Consider the following 20,302-nt stretch of genomic DNA (forward strand, 5'->3'; position numbering starts at 1 on the left):
TATACCCCATAATGTATAATTCAAGTGCACAGTCTGAAACCTAATCCCTAGAGGAGGAGGTGGGCCCCCAGGCAGTGGGGCCCACCGGTGGTTTCTCCTGTACCCCTGTGGGCCAGTCCAACCCTGATGACACATATTTATATATATTATATTATATTGTATCTCTATATAATATATTTATATATATATATATATATATATATATATATATATATACACACATAATATATTATATGTCATTATGCTGTATATAAGACTCAGGAATCTGTATCCTCTTACAAAAAGCACCCCAATGATGACACGTTTAATGAAATACTCATACAAAACAAATTAAAAATGAATTCATACATCCTTACTGACTACTGTGTTTATTGCAATTATCTCCAGTGAGTAATATACTTTTATAGGTAAACATAGATGTACACAATAGGAATAAGAGAAAATATCAGTGTCTAGCATATCCTGTTTTACTGCAACAATTTGGAATCCCAGTGCATATTTTTTTTGCCAAATTCAGGTACCATTGCAGGAAAGTGTTGCAAAGTACTGATGTCTGGTATTTTGCACATGCACCAGACCTATACTGTGTATGTGTAGTATGGGTCTTACATCTTTGGATGCAGTACAGCTGCAGACGTCAACTGATTTACTGCCATTTGGGTGCAGGGAAGGGGCTGCAACGGCTTGTCGCCTCCTTTTTGTGGGCATTCCAAAGCCAGGGTCTTCGTCTTTCAATTTAGATTTCCTGTCCTCTGGGAAGGAGCTGTGGCGTCCGGTCTGCATAACCTCAGGTTCACTCAACGAGCCGGTGTTATATCCAGTGATCTGATGCTACGGCCTCAGATGCAGCACTGGATCACACATACATGCAGGAGGCATCAACTTAAACCAGACGCCTACTGCCGCATTACCATACAAAAGCCATCTGACTCTGACCTGACCTCCAGCTCCAGGATAAACTCCATCCAATTACAAGGCAGAAGCTAATTCTTCACCCATTCACTGGGAGATGCTTTCATGGGCAGCCAATGAGGATGTTGTGCACATTGGAACTGGCCAGCATCCAATAAATAGAGTGCTCTTTATGTGCTGTCCAGTGTTATATGTGGACAAGGCTGGGACTCTCTGTCTGTGCCACATTACTGATGGCTGAATATGCCCCTCTCCTTTCTCTTGTACAGCAGCTGTATATAGCCAAAGACTCAACACCAGACTGCAATTGACCTATACAGTAGGTTTATAGGCTCTACCCTTAGAATACTGACAAGCTCCTGTGGAGTCAGACTAAACCATCTAATGATAAATAGTTGTTTCACTGTATCTGCTTATTTATAACATTGACTAATTAGTAAGATGAGAAAGGAATGGCAGCCATGCTGCCTGCTCTTAATTTGTTTTAATTCAAAGGAAGTGCACTATTCGCCCCATGACACACACAAAATAAACAGCGGTTTGATGCTTTGCTATGGCAGTTGCTCCAATCCTGACCTCAGATTTTGAGGTATGTATACAGTTAATGTAACCTAGCCATGTAAATTCAGATATGTACAGGTGACATATAAGGACCTGAAATCTGAGAAATAAAAGGGTTGGGTATGTTATGCCAGCTGCAGGGATCCCGGTGGTCGGCATACCAACACTGGGATCCCGGCAGCAGCATACCAGCAAGGGGGGGAAGGGGGGGTGGTCAGCGCAACAAAGCCCCTTGCAGGCTTGTTATTACCACTCTATGTGGAAATAGACTCTGTGGGTCGGGATTCCAACTGCCGGCATTTTTCGCGATCGGGATCCCGGAGTCGGCATGCTGACTGCCGGGATCCTGAGTGCCGGTAACATAACCGCATCCCCACTATCTATATGGTGCCCCGTAGCATAACTCTAGTACTTGGTGGCTATTTGTTATTAAACAATATCTGTCCTAGTTGTTTTATGTGACTGAATGTGAAAGTGGACTGTGAAACCTAGCAGCAATCTAACTGAAAGAACCAAAATATGTAAATGTACAATCTGTGAGCTGTGGCATCAGAATTAACTGATTATAAAGTGAAAATTAAGATTAACTCTGTGTCTTTCTTCTAAATTAAAAAAAGAGAAAAAAATAAAAACATCCCTATACTACACAGCTGCTTTTGATCAACAGCTAGAGAAATGATTGTGAAGCTGGAGATGAGGAGAATGGACAAAGGAAATATTTCCAGAATACTTGTAGGCTGAGAGTAGATAACCGCGTTTAAAATAAAGCTTAAACCTGCAATCAAGTGAAGAAAGAAATTTGTATTTTATTAACTTTAGTCATGGATTTGATTTCAAGCAGGGGCTGTTTCTGTGGTTTCTTTTCATAAGCCAAAAACTTACTGAAAGGTTAAAAGCCTCTGATGAAAAAAATACCCCTAGTGCATATCTGTGTACATAGAGAATATGGGTCATACCTCCAGTATTTTACATGCTGAACTCAGGTCTCCTGCATGTGCAGAAGGTAACCCCGCTTGAAAAGGGGTGTGGTCTCCATAAAAGGGAGTGGATTCATGGTAGTGCTGCAACTGCAAGCCAAGCCTCCTGTTTACCGTCACTGTGGGGCCATTCCCAGCGCTCCGGGGGCCGCTGGCGTGCCTCCTGACGCTCTCTCCCATGAATAGATGCTGGGCGTCGCCTGCAAGAAATCATCCATTACTTTCTCTTTAAGCTGCTATTAATAATTTACAATGCAATGTAGTTAAAATGGGAACTACAGTCCTATGACATATGATGTTTTGTAGAGATCACAGAGTCTTTGGAATGCATATTATTTACAACATAGCAAAATACAGATGAAATAATTAGATATAAGACCAATATAATCCTATGATAATATCAGTGGGTCATCTTTAATGTGTCTACATTATAGTACTTTCAACTAGGATCCCTCAAGGTGTAGAATTGTAGAGGCTCATATATCCGGGATATTCCTAAAAATACCCTCTCTCCAAAAATCACCCGACAAGCAAAAGGCACCAATGGCTGATCAGTAAATAATTGGCTTTTTTTTTGGATCAAAACCAATACATAATTCCTAAAAATTGCTTACAGTATAAAGAAAGTGACAAAGTATCCACAATTACTATACAACTGAGGTAATGGTGTAGTCCTACCACCACTCTTACAGGTGTGAGCTCAACTGGCAGGATCCTCCAGCTTAGTGCATGTACATGGCACCAGTAACCCTATGCGTTTCGTTCATATATGGACTTCTTCAGGGGTAGGAAATCTTTAAAAAAAAAAGTAAAAATTATAATGCAATGTCTTCATTTATGTACTGGAAATCATTCATAGGTCGTTTATAGCAATAAACTCAAATAGGAAAATTGGCTTGTTGCACAACCATACAGAAATGGGAATTCACATCCAGTGGATAAGTGGATTACAAAAACTGGACTGGATACAAAGAGTAATGTTTGAACAGTGTGAAAGTGCAGTCCAAACAAATGTCTGTTCTTGAAGGGAAAATGCAAGGCTTTCATTGCTCATATGTGGAGTGCCGGCGCTTAGTGATGAGATTATCGACAAACGCTGGCTCTCACTATGCTTTAAACGGGTCCCGAGTCGCATCGACCTGGCTTATCCGTTTACACTTCCCAGGACCAACCCTGCAAGGTACCAGGGTTGGATTCCCAGATCACTGTACCCATGTTAACCCTTTTCCTCTGAGCTCCCATCAAATTATCACTGCAATAATCTGGGTTTTAGCGGCAGTGATCAAGGGGTATTAGAAAGAGTGCTATTATGGCATTGACCATTCTACATCTTTGACCTTGTACCTTGGGCACTGTCCAAAGTCCTGAACAGCATTTTTCTGCATTAACAAATAACCACATATAACAAGCTGTGTTTTTATACAGTAGCTCTAAGTAAATAATCACTAATGTGTGAATACAATCAATCAATCAATCAATCAAGTTACTGATACACCAGTGCTTAACCAATTCCATTATTCATTACAATTACTGCAATTTCTACACTGTTCTATATAATGCAGAAAGAGAATAATTGGCATCTTTAATTAAGATGCTAACAAAACGTGTTATTTTATACTGATTTATGAGCAAATCTCATACTGAACTGGAAAGTTGACATTATAATCCAAAATAAGACTACAGTACATATCAAAAGCATGAATAATGAAGAAAAAAAAAAACCCTGAAAGGAATTTGCATTAATATGAAGGTCATTGTAAAAGCTTCTTATTCTTTGCACAGCCTGTCCTGGGTTTATAGCGAATAGTGAATACAGAACATGTACAGTATTTTGGTATCTTTAAATACAACTTGTCTGTCACTTTGCTGACACCTAGTGGTATAATATAGTAATTCTAAATTAGCAATTACATCTCTGAAGAGCAAAAAAAATATTCTGGTATATCCTGCAAATAGGGTTGCTGTCTGGCAATTTATAAAAAAAAGTCATACATGCATACACATATGGCCACCTGCATTTGCTCCACATTTATATGCGACATAGCAAAACTACATTTCTGTGGAAAGAAAACACTCAGAACAATAAATAATAACATTAGTAGAATTTATAAAAATTTAATACTTCCTTTGTAAAATATTATTGTACAGTGTTTATATTACAGTATTAGGGCTAGTGTCTCTGGTATTATTATTATTTTCCATGATCTGTAACATGGAAGCATATTCTGCAGTGCTGATGTCATATACTGTAGTTTAGTCACAAATAATAAATAGTCTGGAGACCACTCTCCCAGTCCCATTGCTGTAGAATCTTTTAAATCTGATAAGGTCACGTATCGGACCAAGTAACTAATGCAAATGATAGAACAAGGTAGAGGCCATTTTGATAGATCTCCAAAAGCACTAACTATAGTATATACTGTATATGTATATATTTTTTTTTTATCTTTTTAGTGCAAGTTTTCCAGTGATGAGGTTATAGACCGAAGGAAATGGAGGGAAGGGAACATATCATGCTTATTATACTTAACTCTACCTGCACAATTGTATTCCACATAGAGGTCATATCCAAATTACAGTATTACATCACACACTTGTCTCTGATGTTCCATACAGTAACCCTATATTTATCTGCCGCAACCATGGAGCGCTGCATGTAGGAGGTTACTGTGGTGTATTCAGGAGCAGTGGGTCATAAATGGTGAATAATGGATACACAATTGTGGTCTATAGGTGTGGCGTATGAAATCTAGGCAGTCATAAGACTGACAGTGGGATCCCGATGGCCAGTTTCCCTAGGAAAGTATTTCACCCTACCCCTGATCCTAACCCTAACCCATACCTCCCACAGCCTAAGCCTAACCTCCCCCTCGCAGTCAACCATACGCCCCCCCCACTGCCCACCCACAGCCTATCCCTATCACTCCCCCTAGTGCCTAATCCTAACCGCAACCCCTGTACTTACCTCTGGGATCTGTCAAAATTCTGACCATCGAGATCCCGCTGTCGGTATTCTGACTGTCAGGATCCTGACTGACCTATTTTGACCGTATTCCATCCATGGAGAGTAGAAGAATGAGCTGATCAATAGGCAATCCCCGCTATGAAGAGCTAGTGAAAACGGTGTTGTAAGTAGTGGAATACGTGTTGTTGAGGTTGAAATATAGGAGAATTTCTGGTGTATAAGGAGTGTGGAACAAGTCTAATGAGTACCAGAAACACATCACCCATTTTCCAGGCCCGCTGCTCCTCTCATATCTCCTGGCCTCATCCGCTATGCACCACACTCCTCCAACATCCCTTCCGCTATGCGTATATAGAGTGCTGCAGTATCTCCGAAAAGAGCAGAGCAATGAGGGAGGTGCGTCTGAAGATCTGTCAGTAAGGAAGTGTGGCTGGGCAGTTGGGCGGACAGGACCAGAGTAGAACCACAGGAGGGGTAAGCTATGATTTCTTTTTAATTGGTTCCCGTGAATAGGTGTGCTGGGGATCCAGTGCATTGCTTTGCCCAAAGCCTACAATGCTATTAAGACAGCCAGGTCTCTATAGACCATGATTGCAACTTCGTATCCAGAATCTGCAATCACAGTTCTTGTACTGCGCCACCACAACTCCTTAAAAGCAGAGCACCACAGGGTATGAACAGATAAGTATAGATTTATGTCTAGGTTTCCATGGTGGAGGAAGCTATATTTTCAGCAAAATTTACACACAATCCCACACTATAGCCAAGTGCAATAGTGCAACTTTACTATACCAATGAGAGGCAAAGCCAAAGAGATACAAGGGCACCTTATGTAATCAACTCATTTATATTTCTAGCATATTATAAAGCTCAAATACTCTGCTGTGTATACAGGTTGAGTATCCCTTATCCAAAATGCTCGGGACCAGAGGTATTTTGGATATGGGATTTTTCCGTATTTTGGAATAATTGCATACCATAAGGAGATATCATGGTGATGGGACCCAAGTCTAAGCACAGAATGTATTTATGTTTCATATACACCTTATACACACAGCCCGAAGGTCATTTTAGCCAATATTTTTTATAACTTTGTGCATTAAACAAAGTGTGTGTACATTCACACAATTCATTTATGTTTCTTATACACCGTATACACACAGCCTGAAGGACATTTAATACAATATTTTTAATAACTTTGTGTATTAAACAAAGTTTGTGTACATTGAGCCATCAAAAAACAAAAATTTCACTATCCCACTCTCACTCAAAAAAGTCCGTATTTCGGAATATTCCGTATTTCGGATATTTGGATATGGGATACTCAACCTGTACATGCAAATAAACATACATACAGGGTTGGACTGGCCCATAAGGGTACAGGGGAAACCACCGGTGGGCCCCCCTGTCTGGGGGGCCCTTCCCTTCCACTTATGGACCAGGTTCCAGACTGTGCACTTAAGTTGTACATTATACATGTTACCTTATTCTTACCCAGGACTATGGTGTATTACTCTGATACATTATCATGCAGTATTTACTATATATATTTATCAAGGGGCCTAGCCCATGCACTCTCTCAGGGTTAGGCAAACCAATGTGGCGGCTGGCCATACCCCTTCAGGAGAGTGGCCACACCTCTAAACATGAGCCCCTACCACTGCATTCCCCCGGTGGGCCCTTTATGCCTCAGTCCGACACTGCATACATAGAAATACTATGAGACTGATGTACTGTTGAATGCATGCCTGTTTCATAGTTGCCAACTTCCTGTCTGCTCCCTCCTGTGCAATTCAGTGCAAATTGTGTAATCGCCACACACACCCCTCCCCCAGACCACCCACTTCACTCGGTAAGTGGGCAGCTGGGTGGCATGTAGCGGAAGGCTTTTTGAAACTTGTCCACTCTACCGGGCATCAGGAAGCGCCACCCAATTTTCAGAAGCCACCCGGCCGTTCCAGGAGAACAGGCAAGTATGGTTTGCGTGTTTTCACACTGCACAAACTATGAAACTGAATGTATACAACTAGCAACAATGCAGTATCATATACAGTGCATCCGGAAACTATTCACAGCGCTTCACTTTTTCCACATTTTGTTATGTTACAGCCTTATTCCAAACTGGAATAAATTCATTTTTCCCTCAAAATTCTACACACAATACCCCATAACGACAATGTGAAAAAAGTTTTGGGGAGATTTTTGCAAATGTATTAAAAATAAAAAACTAAGAGATCACATGTACATAAGTATTCACAGCCTTTGCCATGAAGCTCAAAATTGAGCTCAGGCGCATCCTGTTTCCACTGATCATCCTTTAGATGTTCCTACAGCTTAATTGGAGTCCACTTGTGGTATATTCACTTCATTGGACATGATTTGGAAAGGCACACACTTGTCTATATAAGGTCCCACACTTGACAGTGCATGTCTGAACACAAACCAAGCATGAAGTTAAAGGAATTGTCTGTAGACCTCCGAGACAGGATTGTCTTGAGGCATAAATCTGGCACAAATCTGTGGAAGGGTACAGAAAAATATCTGCTACTTTGAAGGTCCTAATGAGCACAGTGGCCTCCATCATCTGTAAATGGAAGAAGTTCGGAACCACCAGGACTCTTCCTAGAGCTGGCTGGCCGTCTAAACTGTCCAGTCGGGGGAGGAGGGCCCTAGTCAGGGAGGTGACCAAGAACCCGATGGTCACTCTATCAGAGCTACAGCATTCCTCTGTGGAGAGAGGAGAACCTTCCAGAAGGACAACCATCTCTGCATCAATCGACCAATCAGGCCTGCATGGTAGAGTGGCCAGATGGAAGCCACTCCTTAGTAAAAACCACATGGCAGCCCACTTGGAGTTTACCAAAATGCACCTGAAGGACTCTGAGAAACAAAATTATCTGGTCTGATGAGACAAAGATTGAACTCTTTGGCGTGAATAGTAGGTGTCATGTTTGGAGGAAACCAGGCACCGCTCATCACCAGGCCAATACCATCCCTACAGTGAAGCACGGTGGTGGCAGAATCATGCTGTGGGGATGTTTTTCAGCAGCAGGAACTGGGAGACTAGTCAGGAATAGGATAGAGGGAAAGATGAATGCAGCAATGTACAGAGCCAAAGATAGGCATGCCAAGCCTGTGGCATTAAATTCAAAGAGACTTGAGGCTGTAATTGCTGCCAAAGGTGCATCAACAAAGTATTGAGCAAATGCTGTGAATACTTATGTACATGTAATGTCTTAGTATTTTATTTTTAATAAATATGCAAAAATCTAAAAAAAAAACTTTTTTCACATTGTCATTATGGGGTATTGGGTACAGCATTTTGAGGGAAAAAATGAATTTATTCAAGTTTGTAATAAGGCTGTAACATACTTTAACAAAATGTGGAAAAAGTGAAGCGCTGTGAATACTTTCCCGATGCACTGTACATTTCAGTTGCATCTACACCGGAATATAACGGGGCTCCCTCACATATGCAATGCTCAGCGAGGGCGTTTATGTAAATGTGTGCTATGAAGGGTTAATATGCCATTTTTGAGGCATACCTGTATCATGTGCAGGTGCACACTGATGATGATGATCATGATGATGATGAGTATCAAACTAAGCATATGGCTAGAGGGTGTATGTACTGTAAAAATGCGTACACTTCTGCATGCGAGGAATGTACGCATTTAGGGTCTGATTCTGAGTCACACACATTTCTGAATTCGGAGGCAGTCTGAAAGTGCGTAGATCACAAACAGAATGTTAATGCAATTATACACACATCTTAAAGCATACGAATTCATATAATTGCAATAACCTATTTTTTTCTGTATGTGAGAGTGCACATCTTCATTATCATTGCCACATAAACATACCCTATGCTGGATGCAGAAGATCTGCTTGAATTTGGCATCCACAATGCAATCGTGAGTATCTCTTGCTAAACGCTCACGACACATCCACAAAATGGTTCTATTTATTCCTATAGAAAACAAATGATAAAATCATGGCAAACTGCAAATTCTATGTTTCTGTGTAAATAGGCACTGCTGATGCTTGGGAATTTTACATTCCCAAGCATCTACTAATGACTTACTAGAAGGCTTATAAACTACAATATAGCAGAGCATACTTGACAACTTCCTGTATTACTGCAGAGTTATACCGGAGTTAAAAAGGAGGAAAACAGAAGAACATTCTATCAACAATTTATCTTTCCGGAGGACTGCTCACATCAAACTATAGTGTGTTTACTGACTCTCCACCACAAACATCTGCTGTCTGCATATCCTGGACACTCTTTACTGAACTCTCTGCTTGGATACCGCAAGGAGCAGCCACTTTGCTTGCTACTATTTCTGATTACATACATTTCTGGGATGCTGTGGAAAATACCCCAAATCTGGTACACTCCCAGTAAATCCATGATGCCTAGCATCCCTACCCTAATCCTGACCCTAATAACCCTAAACCCCGACCCTAACTCTACCCTAACCCCAAACCTCATCCTAACCATACCACTCTAACCCAAACTGCTAAATCATACTTAATACCCTAACCCCTAAACTAACCCTAATCCCCTATCCGAAAGCGCTAAACTAACCCTAATACCCTATCCCAAAGCGCTAAACCAACCCTAATACCCTATCCCTAAAATTGAAATCTCTAACCCAAACCCCTAACTAACTAACTCTAATACCCTAGCCCAGAGGTTCCCAAACTGTGTGCCGTGGCTCCCTGGGGTGCCTCGGGACACTTGCAGGGGTGCCCTGGGTTGGTGGTCCAGGACCAATTCAAATTATTCATGGTCAATATAATAGGCAAAACCAGTGCTGGTGGCTGCCAGTCATAAAATTTGTGGCCAAACAAAAGCAAATCTTGTCCCTCACCACACAACTGACCCTACGGATGACATATAAACGCGATCTACTTAATGTAATATTTCTTTCTAAATTTCTCAATAGGAAATTTTTGGCCTAGGGGTGCCGTGAAAAAAATTCTGATATTCTAGGGCGCTGTGATTCAAAAAAGTTTGGAAACCACTGCTGTAGCCCCTAAACTAACCCTAACAGGCAGACTGGATGGGTCATGTGGTTCTTATCTGCCATCAAATTTCATGTTTTTTTAGGATTAATTTGTGCCAACTTTACTAGTTTTTATTTGTGCATATTCTCTCTAACCACTAGAGGTCACTATTAAGAAGCTGCAGGTGTAACAATGCACTTTCCCCACATAAAATGCAACTGGAAGATGCAAAAAAAATCCCATTTAAAGTATACGCCAATGAGAGGATGACAATGACAATGCTTCATATACCGATGGAGGCACATAACAGACGCGACTTCTGACCAGTGACATACGGTGGGATGAGGCAGAGCCTTTCCTGTTATACTAAAGGCCCATACACACTAGAACAGGCTTTCCCAACCTCGGTCATCAAGGCACACTAACAGTCCAGGTTTTTGTGATATCTATGCTTGAGCACAAGTGACTTCATTAGTACCTCAGTTAATTTGATTTAATAATTTGTGCTGAAGCCTGGATATAACTAAAACCTGCACTGTTAAGCACCATACACACTAGACGAGAAAGTGAAAGATCTCGCTCAGAAGGGCCGATCTGAGCGAGAGATTTCACTTTCTTGTCCAGTGTGTACACTGAATGTCATTAACAATGCACGCTCCCGCGCATCGTTAACGACCCCCTCCCTCGTCTGAACATGTACAGACGAGGGAGGTCCTCGTTAACGAATGCCATGCTGTATCCGTCGCGCCCCGTCCCCTGGCCATCGCTTTCTTCCCTGTCAGCATCGGCAAGTGTGTATGCACTTGCCGATGCCGGCACCCCGCCGGGTCCCCACCGTCACCAATATTGGCGTCGGCGGGGATCGGCTAGTGTGTATGGGGCATTAGTGTGCCTTGAGGACGAGGTTGGGAATGCCTGCACTAGAAGATATGGAAGACGAAAGATATTGATGAACAATTTCCCTTGAGCTCCCAGGTATAGATCATGAAAGATATTGTGCATACACACTGAACGATTTTATGAAAGATATGAAAGTAGATATTGGCTAAATCTTCTGGGACACCTCATTTAAATAATGGGCTTGTATGAAACCTTAACATTGGTGGGCAATGGGTGCATGCATGTTTTAAACATGCATGTACAACATTGGTGGGCAGTGGGGTGGGTGCACAATATATATACATTGGTGGCCAGTGGCCTAAAATACTCACAAATACTTTTCTTGTGAAGGAGCACACCTATTTCCTCTTCAATATCATGCTGAAAATGGTGCTGGGGAGTGTCAGGGGAGTGGCTATATGACAATATCGTTCATACACACTGAACGATATGCACAAATGACATGAAATCAGGATTTTGGTACTTACCGATAAATCCCTTTCTCCGATTCCACAGGGGCCACTGGAGCGTAGTTACAATGGGGAAATAGTAGGCAGTAATTGGGAGCTGGCACTTTAAAATTCTCACACTGTGGCTAGCTCCTCCCCTACTATCTCCCCTCCAAGCCAGTCTACGTAAAACTGTGCCCGAGGAGAGCTGGAATAAACAAACCGTAAGGTAGAGGAGGTTAATGAAGCCCTGTAAACCAGGATAACACAAACCAAACCTGGAACAGAACCTAACAAACAACCGGCTAGCCCGAACTCAACAAGCAGTCATATGGTGATCTGCAAACTGTTTTTTTTTTTTCAAAAATGTTTTTATTTTCAATTTTCCTTTTAAACATTTTCATTACAATGTCAACAAAGCAGTAATTGGAATAATAAGTAAGAAAGCAATACAGTAGAAAATGACTGTAATATAAAATGTTGTATCCAGAATATAGAGTCCGTACAGTATCAAAACGTTATGTAATCGATCAGGAGAGAAAAAGAAAAAAAAAAAGAAATAATCTTCCAAGGAGAGAGAGTAAAGAAAGAGAAGAAAAGAAGATGAGAAAAAGGTATAGAAGAGCGGGAAAAGGAAAATGAACAGATGTATGATGTAAAGGAAGGAGGATAGGGAAGGGATCGCCTGTAGCCCCGCAACACCAAAAAGGGGGGGGGGAGGAAGAGGATGTTAACTCAATCGAATGGGGGGTTCAGATAGAAATACTGCAGTTTCATACCATAGAGTTGTACGAAAACAATTATGAATCTGAGTTTTTGTTGAAATGTTTAAAGTATCAATAAAGAATTCCCAAACCTCGAAAAATTTCTCTATGCGTTGTTCTTTGTGTAGTGAAGTTTCCATCCAATCCATTTTGAACACGTGAAAAAGTTTATTTTTAAACATTTGTAAGGAAGGGGGGGATGGATGTATCCATTGTTGTAAGATACATTTTTTCGCCACAGCTGATAGGATCAACAATAGCTTGCGACAACCAAGAGATATTCTAGAAGTGGTTGTCAATATGCCAAAAATGGCCCATTCAGGGGACAATGGCAGAAAATTAACCAAATCTGAAATGGCGAATTGTTTTATTTGAAGCCAGAATTTTTTAATATAAGTACAATCCCACAAGCAGTGAAAAATGGTAGCCTCAGGTCGAGTACATTTTGAACATGTCGAAGTGGAAGACATCCCCACCAACTGACAACGAGACGGTGATAAGTATCCCCTATAAAAAATTTTGAAGAACATTTCCTGGTACATACTGGCTGGAAGGGTACGATTGGAATATAAAAGCGCTTTTAGAATGATTGCTTCACTAAGATCAGGAAAGTGTCTCTGCCATCTAGTAATGCCAGTGTCGTAGTGGCCTTCATAATATGGTGTCCTTAATATTTTATAGAACCTTGAAATAGTTCCTCTAGCGTTAGATAAAGATTGAAAGGCGATATCCAACTGGTTCGTCCAGTCCATGGGAGAAAGATAAGAAGTAACTTTAGAAACATAATGTTGTGCTTGCAAAAAGGCTAAATTGTGAATTTTTAAGAAAGAAAATTTAGATTGAGCCTGAGAAAAGGTAAGAGTACGTTGTATGGTTGTATCAGTAAGCTGACGAATTGTGGTAAGGCCCTGTTGGGCCCACAAAGTAAAGGGAGCAAAAGCCAAACCGTGTTGAAAGTGTACATTGCCAAGCCAAGGAAGAAACAAAGAGTATGAGGCGCTAAGTCTCCATTTATTACGGATCGTATGCCAGACTGACCATGCTGACATTAAGAGAGGGTTGTCTAATATTTCTGTTGGGATGTCAGATTTATGTAAATGTAAAAAACAAACCAAGTCTATATTGGTAAGGAAGGACTGTTCCACTAAATAATTGGAATATAATTCAGAATGTGAAATCCAATCCTTAATATGTCTGCATACAGCAGCATAATTATAGATCTCCATGTTTGGAAAATTAATACCTCCTTCAGATTTAGTTCTTTGTAACAACCGGAGACTAAGGCGAGGTTTTGTTTTTTTCCAAATAAATTGTCGGAAAGCCGCATCAATTCGTTTAAGATCCGTCTTGGTAAACACAAGTGGCAGAACCTGAATAGGATACAGCAGCTTTGGGAAGGTAATCATCTTTATGAGGTTAGCTCTTCCCAGAAAAGATCATCGTAAATGCTGCCAACCGTCCAATTCCTTAAGGACTGTATCAATAGTACTTTTTATATTAATGGTATATAAATCATAAATATTTCTAGGAAGGCAAATCCCTAAGTAAGAGATGTAAGTATCTGCCCATTTCAGATTACCAACCTGTAGTGTATTTCTACGAAAGGAAGCGCTCAGGGCCATAATGGTAGACTTGGAGTGATTTATGGTAAAACCTGATATCTTACCAAAGTCCTCTAATTTAGAGAGAAGGGGCATTAAACATTCGTGTGGATTAGAGATAAAAAGGAGAAGATCATCTGCAAAGGCAGCTATCTTGATTTCTGTATTGCCATAGGACATACCTCGGAAAAGGGGCCAGGATTGAAGAACTCTTAACAAAGGATCTAACGCAAGATTGAAAAGTAAGGGGGATAAAGGGCATCCCTGTCGAGTTCCCCTGAACATTTGAATAGGATCACCTAAAAGACCATTGATTAACAATTTTGTCCTGGGGGAGCTATATAGATATTTAATTAAATTAATAAAGGAAGAATCAAACCCTCGTTGTTGTAATATAGCATATAAATGTGGCCATAGAACTTTATCAAATGCCTTTTCGGCATCTAAACTTAACAATACATTAGTGGAATGACCTTGATTTGTTGAAGAATATAAAGCCGCTATTGCCAAGCGAACATTGCGAACCATGGTCCTGCCGTGAGTAAAACCAGATTGGTGGGATGTCAGGAGAGTAGGAAGGATTGTTTGCAAGCGAGTAGCCAGAATTTTGATCTGCAAACTGTTAAGCAAAAAACAAGGAGGAACAGCGCTGGGCGGGCGTTCAGTGGCCCCTGTAGAATCGGAGAAAGGGATTTATCGGTAAGTACCAAAATCCTGATTTCTCCTTCATCCACTAGGGGCCACTGGAGCGTAGTTACAATGGGTACGTCCCAGAGCTCCCAAAACGGGTGGGAGAGCGCTGAGAGTCCTGTAAAACCGCTCGGCCAAACTGTGATGCAGAGGCCGCAAAAGTGTCAAACCTGTAGAATTTGACAAAAACAAATGTCGGTTCGACCAAGTAGCCGCCCGACAAAGTATTCATGGAGACCCCACGGGCAGCTGCCCACGAAGGTCCCACAATGCGCGTAAAGTGCGCTGAAATGGAAAACGGAGGCTTCCGAGCAACCGCCAAGAAGACTGTCTGATGGTCAGATGTATCCAACAGCCCAGCATATGCTGGGACCCCGGCTATTTAGTACGGGAGCATCGTACAGAACAAAGAAGAAAAAACCCTTCGTCGAATAGCCTAAGATCTCTGTAGAGAGAGTCGGCGAGCTCTGACAACAGTCAAAGAGGACTGAAAAACACTAGTGTCAGATTTATATGAAAAACGGACATCCCCTTTGGAAGAAACTACCGCTGAGGCCGAAGCTCAGCCGGGGGAGTTGCCTATAGAGTATTCCCTGAAAGAGAGCCCGAACTTACGGCCGCCAGGCTAATCTCTTTTGGAAGAAAACCGAAAAAAGGCAGAGACCTAAAATTCAGGACAATGTGGTTTGAAGCGCAGCGGAGCAAAACCTCCCAGAGGAACCAAAGATGACGGCTGAATGGTAACTGAAAGAAGGGGAAAACCCCTTTTATCCATATTATGTCCCATACCGTTTTCCAAAAGTGGCAAAAGCGAGAAGAGGTAACAGACTTCTGAAATCGGGGCCCAGTAGGCCTAACCGAACTAGGGAACTCCTCTCTTCTGAGGTCTCGTGAACAGTCACACGGTTAAATGAAACCCGTGTAAGATTGAACAAAGAAAAGGACCCTGTTGAAGTAGACAGTCCAGTCGAGGTAGGAGCCAAGGCTCCTCTACTGACAACAGGTGTAGCCGTATCTTCAAGTTATGGGTGGCCCAACCAGAGCCACCGAGAGGACTAGCACGCATATTCCCCTCCTGTAATACCGAAAGTGAGGTAGAAATAGAAAAGGAGGCAGGATAGAATAACCAGAAACTCCCAGGAGCCCTGAGGGCATCCTCGGCTACTGCCGCCAGAACTCACGTCCAAGAGTAGTAAAGGGTTAAAGAGTCAGTCAGAACGCCCTGAGGTCGATCCGAAATCTCCGCCAACATCGGACCAGCTGACAAACTCCGGGGAATGTTCCCTCACCCGGGAGTCTGACCTGGTGGCTTGACCTGTAAAGAAGATTGTTGTCCCCCGCTCAGCGGGGAATGTAGGCGACCAATCATTGCGTCGCAACTTGACTGAAGAAATAGGAGTACCTGGTGCCGAGGAAGGAAAAATCCTCTGACGGACCGTGTTGAGAAAACGTCTACGAGGAGCATAAATTGGATCTGTGTCGAACCAGAAGCTCCTGGATCCTCCGGATATTCAGAAGCCACCTAATGTACAGAGTGGGATAGTAGCAGTAGATTGTCCCATTAGGGAACCAACGTCACCTCCTGCCTTTGAAAAAGAGTTATTCTGCGAACTTCCTGAACCCTGTGGGATCGGAAGAGAGACCGAAAGGAAAGGACTGACAGTGAAAATGAGAATCCTGTAATACGAATCTGAGAAAAGCCCGATGAGGAAACCCAACCGAAATCAGTAAACAGGCATCTCTGAAGACAAGGGACACGTAAAACTCCCTTCCTTGTTCAAACTAGCAATCACAGACTGAAAGGATTCTAAGGCCAGAATATGCCAGGCCAAGCCCACTGGCTTCGGAACGTGAACAGAAAACAAAGACCTGAGAACTGTCCCGATTCAAATGATATGTGAAAAACAGGGATCAACACCCTTTGCGGTTAGGAGCATATGGAGCGCCGCCTGCAGTATGACTCTCTTGTCATCGTAAATCGTCCCGACCCATGCCGAGGGACTCCTGAGACGGTTGTACTCCAAAATCCAGTCTGTAACCGCCCAAGCCTTCTCCCACCGACATGCGCCTATCCTGGGACCCTCCAGGTGGTAGGAAGGTCTGACCTGTAGTGGGTGTATAGGATGACCTAAAATCAGACTGGACCGAGGATGTTGAACCTCTGCTTCAGCCTTTTACCCTGAGATCCCCTGACGATGGAGATATCGTCCGTGTGGAGTCGAAAGCTTGAAAGGGCACGGAAAAATCTAAAGGAAAGACCGGTAAAGGTCTGTCTTGGAGCTGGGGCAGTAGTAGGATAAAGCAAAGTGGACTTACCTCCATTGGCTCAAGAAATCCTGCAGAAAGTTCCTTCCCCTGAACCATCTGCCCCGTAGGATTTCCTGTTCACCTGTCACTGTCGCAGCCCCAGAGGTCGTCGGGTTAAGACAGCCCAAGCGAAAATGCAGGTTCCGAGTCTGCAGACGTGGAGACCTCCAAAGAACATAAAGCAGAATCGTGATTCTGACCTATACCAAAGTATCAAATGATCCTGATGCGAAACATCCTGTAACCTAGAGGACAATTGTTCCACAACCTACCTGCTCCGAACAAGGTAGAACCCAGCTGCCGCATATGTGTCTTCGATGGATCCCTGAGCAAGGTTGCCCAGGAAAACGGCAGCTTGTTGGACCGGCGATACATGGAGGGGTATACCCTGGAGAGGTCCTGATACCATTTCCTGCCGTCTGCGGGGATGTATTCGGGTGTCCGCCGGCCGCCCACCGGAGCCTGCCCAGCTCATCTGAAACTGGACCAGTCGCTGTCATTTCGTCATCGGCGTCGAACCCTGATTGACTTGACCTGCCCGCCTCCTTTACCTGCAGTATCAGACGAACTGCTGTATAATGCACCTGGATATTCTGAGACACTGGTTCAGACTCCACAGAAAACGGACCTCATCAGTATCCTGGACATCTCTCTCCTCCTCCCGGAGAGGACTTTCCACTGCTGAGTTGTGTAACATGGAAGGTTATCAAGGCTCTTTTAGAAACCTGGAGAGGTGAAATGACGTACAAGGTCTCTGGTTAACAGCGACATTACCTGCATAATCTGAGCTTGTCAAACAGGAGCGTCCTGCAGGTGCGTGGAGGGCTAAGCAGATGGCTCCACCGCATACTTCACACCTAAGAGGGAATTCCTTGACTATCCCAGGTGAGACAAACGAAAGGAGAAAAGGTGGGTTAAATAAACACAGCCCTATGTAAGGTCTGCACTATAATGTGTAGTGACCGACACGATTCAAATAAACTTTCTGGAGCAGCGGAGACCTGAACCAGTAGCGCTGCGCTGTGGGACAGGAGTCTTAGCCACTAGACTATAGGAGCTCCCTTAAAGTATTTTTTTTTTTGGGATTCAAACCCTTGTCCCTTCAGATACCCGCTACAGCGACTGTTTGTCTGATGCCACACACATTCCCCAAATTACCACCAGTATTATTAAGCGAAACCAAGGAATAATAAAGGGAAGGTAACACCTGCCCTATATGTAGAGTACTGCTAAATTAGGAAGACGCAATACATGTTTCTCGGAGGCTCCGCTGGTTTCCCAAAATGGCGTGCAGTCTGCGAGAAAAGTCGGGGGGAAAAGTTATGTGGCAAGGCGGAGCTAATGTGAAACCAGGTCTGTCTTATAATAAAAAACATTGCCACTATATATGGTAGTGTAACCGCATTTATATATATACATATATACACACATATATACACATATATATACACACACACACACACACACACACACACACACACCCATACATAACCACATACATATATATATATATATACCCACATATTTACATATATATACATAATCAAGCCAATTGGGTAGAGGGTGATATGTGAACCTGGGTTCCTATGCATAATATGCTCCACTATTATGGCCACCAAGCTATAAAAGCTCTTTATAATGATGCATTAATGAGCCCCTGATATAGAGCAGGCTCTAATCCATGTGTGTGTGTGCTGGGGAGCGGGGAGCCCGCTGAGCAAAGCGGGATTAAGCTTCTCCCCCTCCCAGTTCAAACATTAAATGAAGCGGTAAACTCCCTGACTCTCCCTCCAGCAATGCGTGAAGCGGCCGTGGAGCAGGGAGCCCGCTGTGCAGAGCGGAATTAGGTCGGCCCCCAAAACTTAACTAACCCGCTTCAGTTCCACGAAGCGGTGAGCGCCCTGTATCCCCCTCCGGCAATGCGTGCGGGGAGCAGGGAGCCCGCTGTACAGAGCGGGAAATGCAGTGGCTGGGGAGCGGGGCGCTGAGCCCGCTGTACAGCGCGGGAGCGGTGAGCGCCCTGTATCCCCTGCCAGCAAAGCGTGCAGCGGCCGGGTCGCAGGGGGCGCTCGCTGTACCGAGCAGGAGTTAGCTCCGCCCCCCGCTCTGGCGCAAAATTTAAACGAACCCGTCGGTGAGTGGCCTGCATCCCCCGCCGGCAATGTGTGTCGCGGGCGGGGAGCAGGGAGCGCTGAGCCGCAGTACAGAGCGGGCGCTGTGCATAGCGCACTGAAGCTCCGCCCCCCCCCCTTAAAGGCGCCAAATTTGAACCAGAAAAGGCGCCTCTGATTATAATCTGACCTACTCCAGACACATGAGATTATACAGTGGGCACACTGAAGGAATAAACATATTACTTAGAGCATATTGCACCAGTAAATGTGTAATGTAATATATAAATCATACATCAATGTGAAGGGGGGGTGTTTACTCACCACTGCTTGCAGATGATGGAGTGGCCCCGACACGCGCCGCATGCAGCGGTGTCCGGCCTCTGTCGACGGAGTGGCCCCAACACGCGCCGCACGCAGCGGTGTCCGGCCACTGTTACTTACCGCTGCCGTGCTGCCGGAATCTTCTGCTGGTGGAGCGGCCCCCGACACGCGCCGCACGCAGCGGTGTCCGGCCAGCTCAGGAGAGCTCAGTGTCTCCCTCAGGCGGGGCCCATCCCGAGCCGCACGCAGCTGCGATGGGACCCCGCCGGCAGCTCCCGCGGTGCAGACTGGCAGTGGCAGAGCTGCCAGTCTGTGTGTGATAGTAAGAAAAATAAAATAATAAAGAAAAAAGAAAAAATTTCTTCAGCTAAACCCAAGTGAACCAGCTACCCTTGGGCACTAAACTAAGACTGGCTTGGAGGGGAGATAGTAGGGGAGGAGCTAGCCACAGTGTGAGAATTTTAAAGTGCCAGCTCCCAATTACTGCCTACTATTTCCCCATTGTAACTACGCTCCAGTGGCCCCTAGTGGATGAAGGAGAAAGATATTGGCAACATTGACCTGCATGTCCGGAAGACAACAATAATCCTTAACGACGCGTGGGAGCGCGCATCGTTAATGATATTGAGCATACACACTAGAAGACGTTTTGAAAGATATCATTCAGAAATGGGCCCTGCACATTACCCGACCCGCCACTGAGCTGCCCGACGGTGGATACGGCCGACGGGCGACTCGGTGGGGGTGTG

The 20,302-nt window shown here is 43.7% G+C and overlaps 1 long non-coding RNA gene across 1 annotated transcript in view; it reads right to left on the reverse strand.

The window, feature by feature from the left end:
* Positions 1 to 929: 929 nt before the first annotated feature.
* Positions 930 to 20,302, reverse strand: part of LOC134910241 (uncharacterized) — a 55,543-nt gene continuing 36,170 nt past the window's right edge. The window contains exons 2-3 of the long non-coding RNA XR_010176151.1: positions 3,141 to 3,244; positions 930 to 2,650 (exon numbers count right to left, since the gene is read on the reverse strand). This is a non-coding gene — a long non-coding RNA (uncharacterized LOC134910241). The remainder of the gene's footprint in view (positions 2,651 to 3,140; positions 3,245 to 20,302) is intronic.

Source organism: Pseudophryne corroboree, chromosome 4 (assembly GCF_028390025.1).
Source record: "Pseudophryne corroboree isolate aPseCor3 chromosome 4, aPseCor3.hap2, whole genome shotgun sequence".
NCBI classification, from domain to species: Eukaryota; Metazoa; Chordata; class Amphibia; order Anura; family Myobatrachidae; genus Pseudophryne; species Pseudophryne corroboree.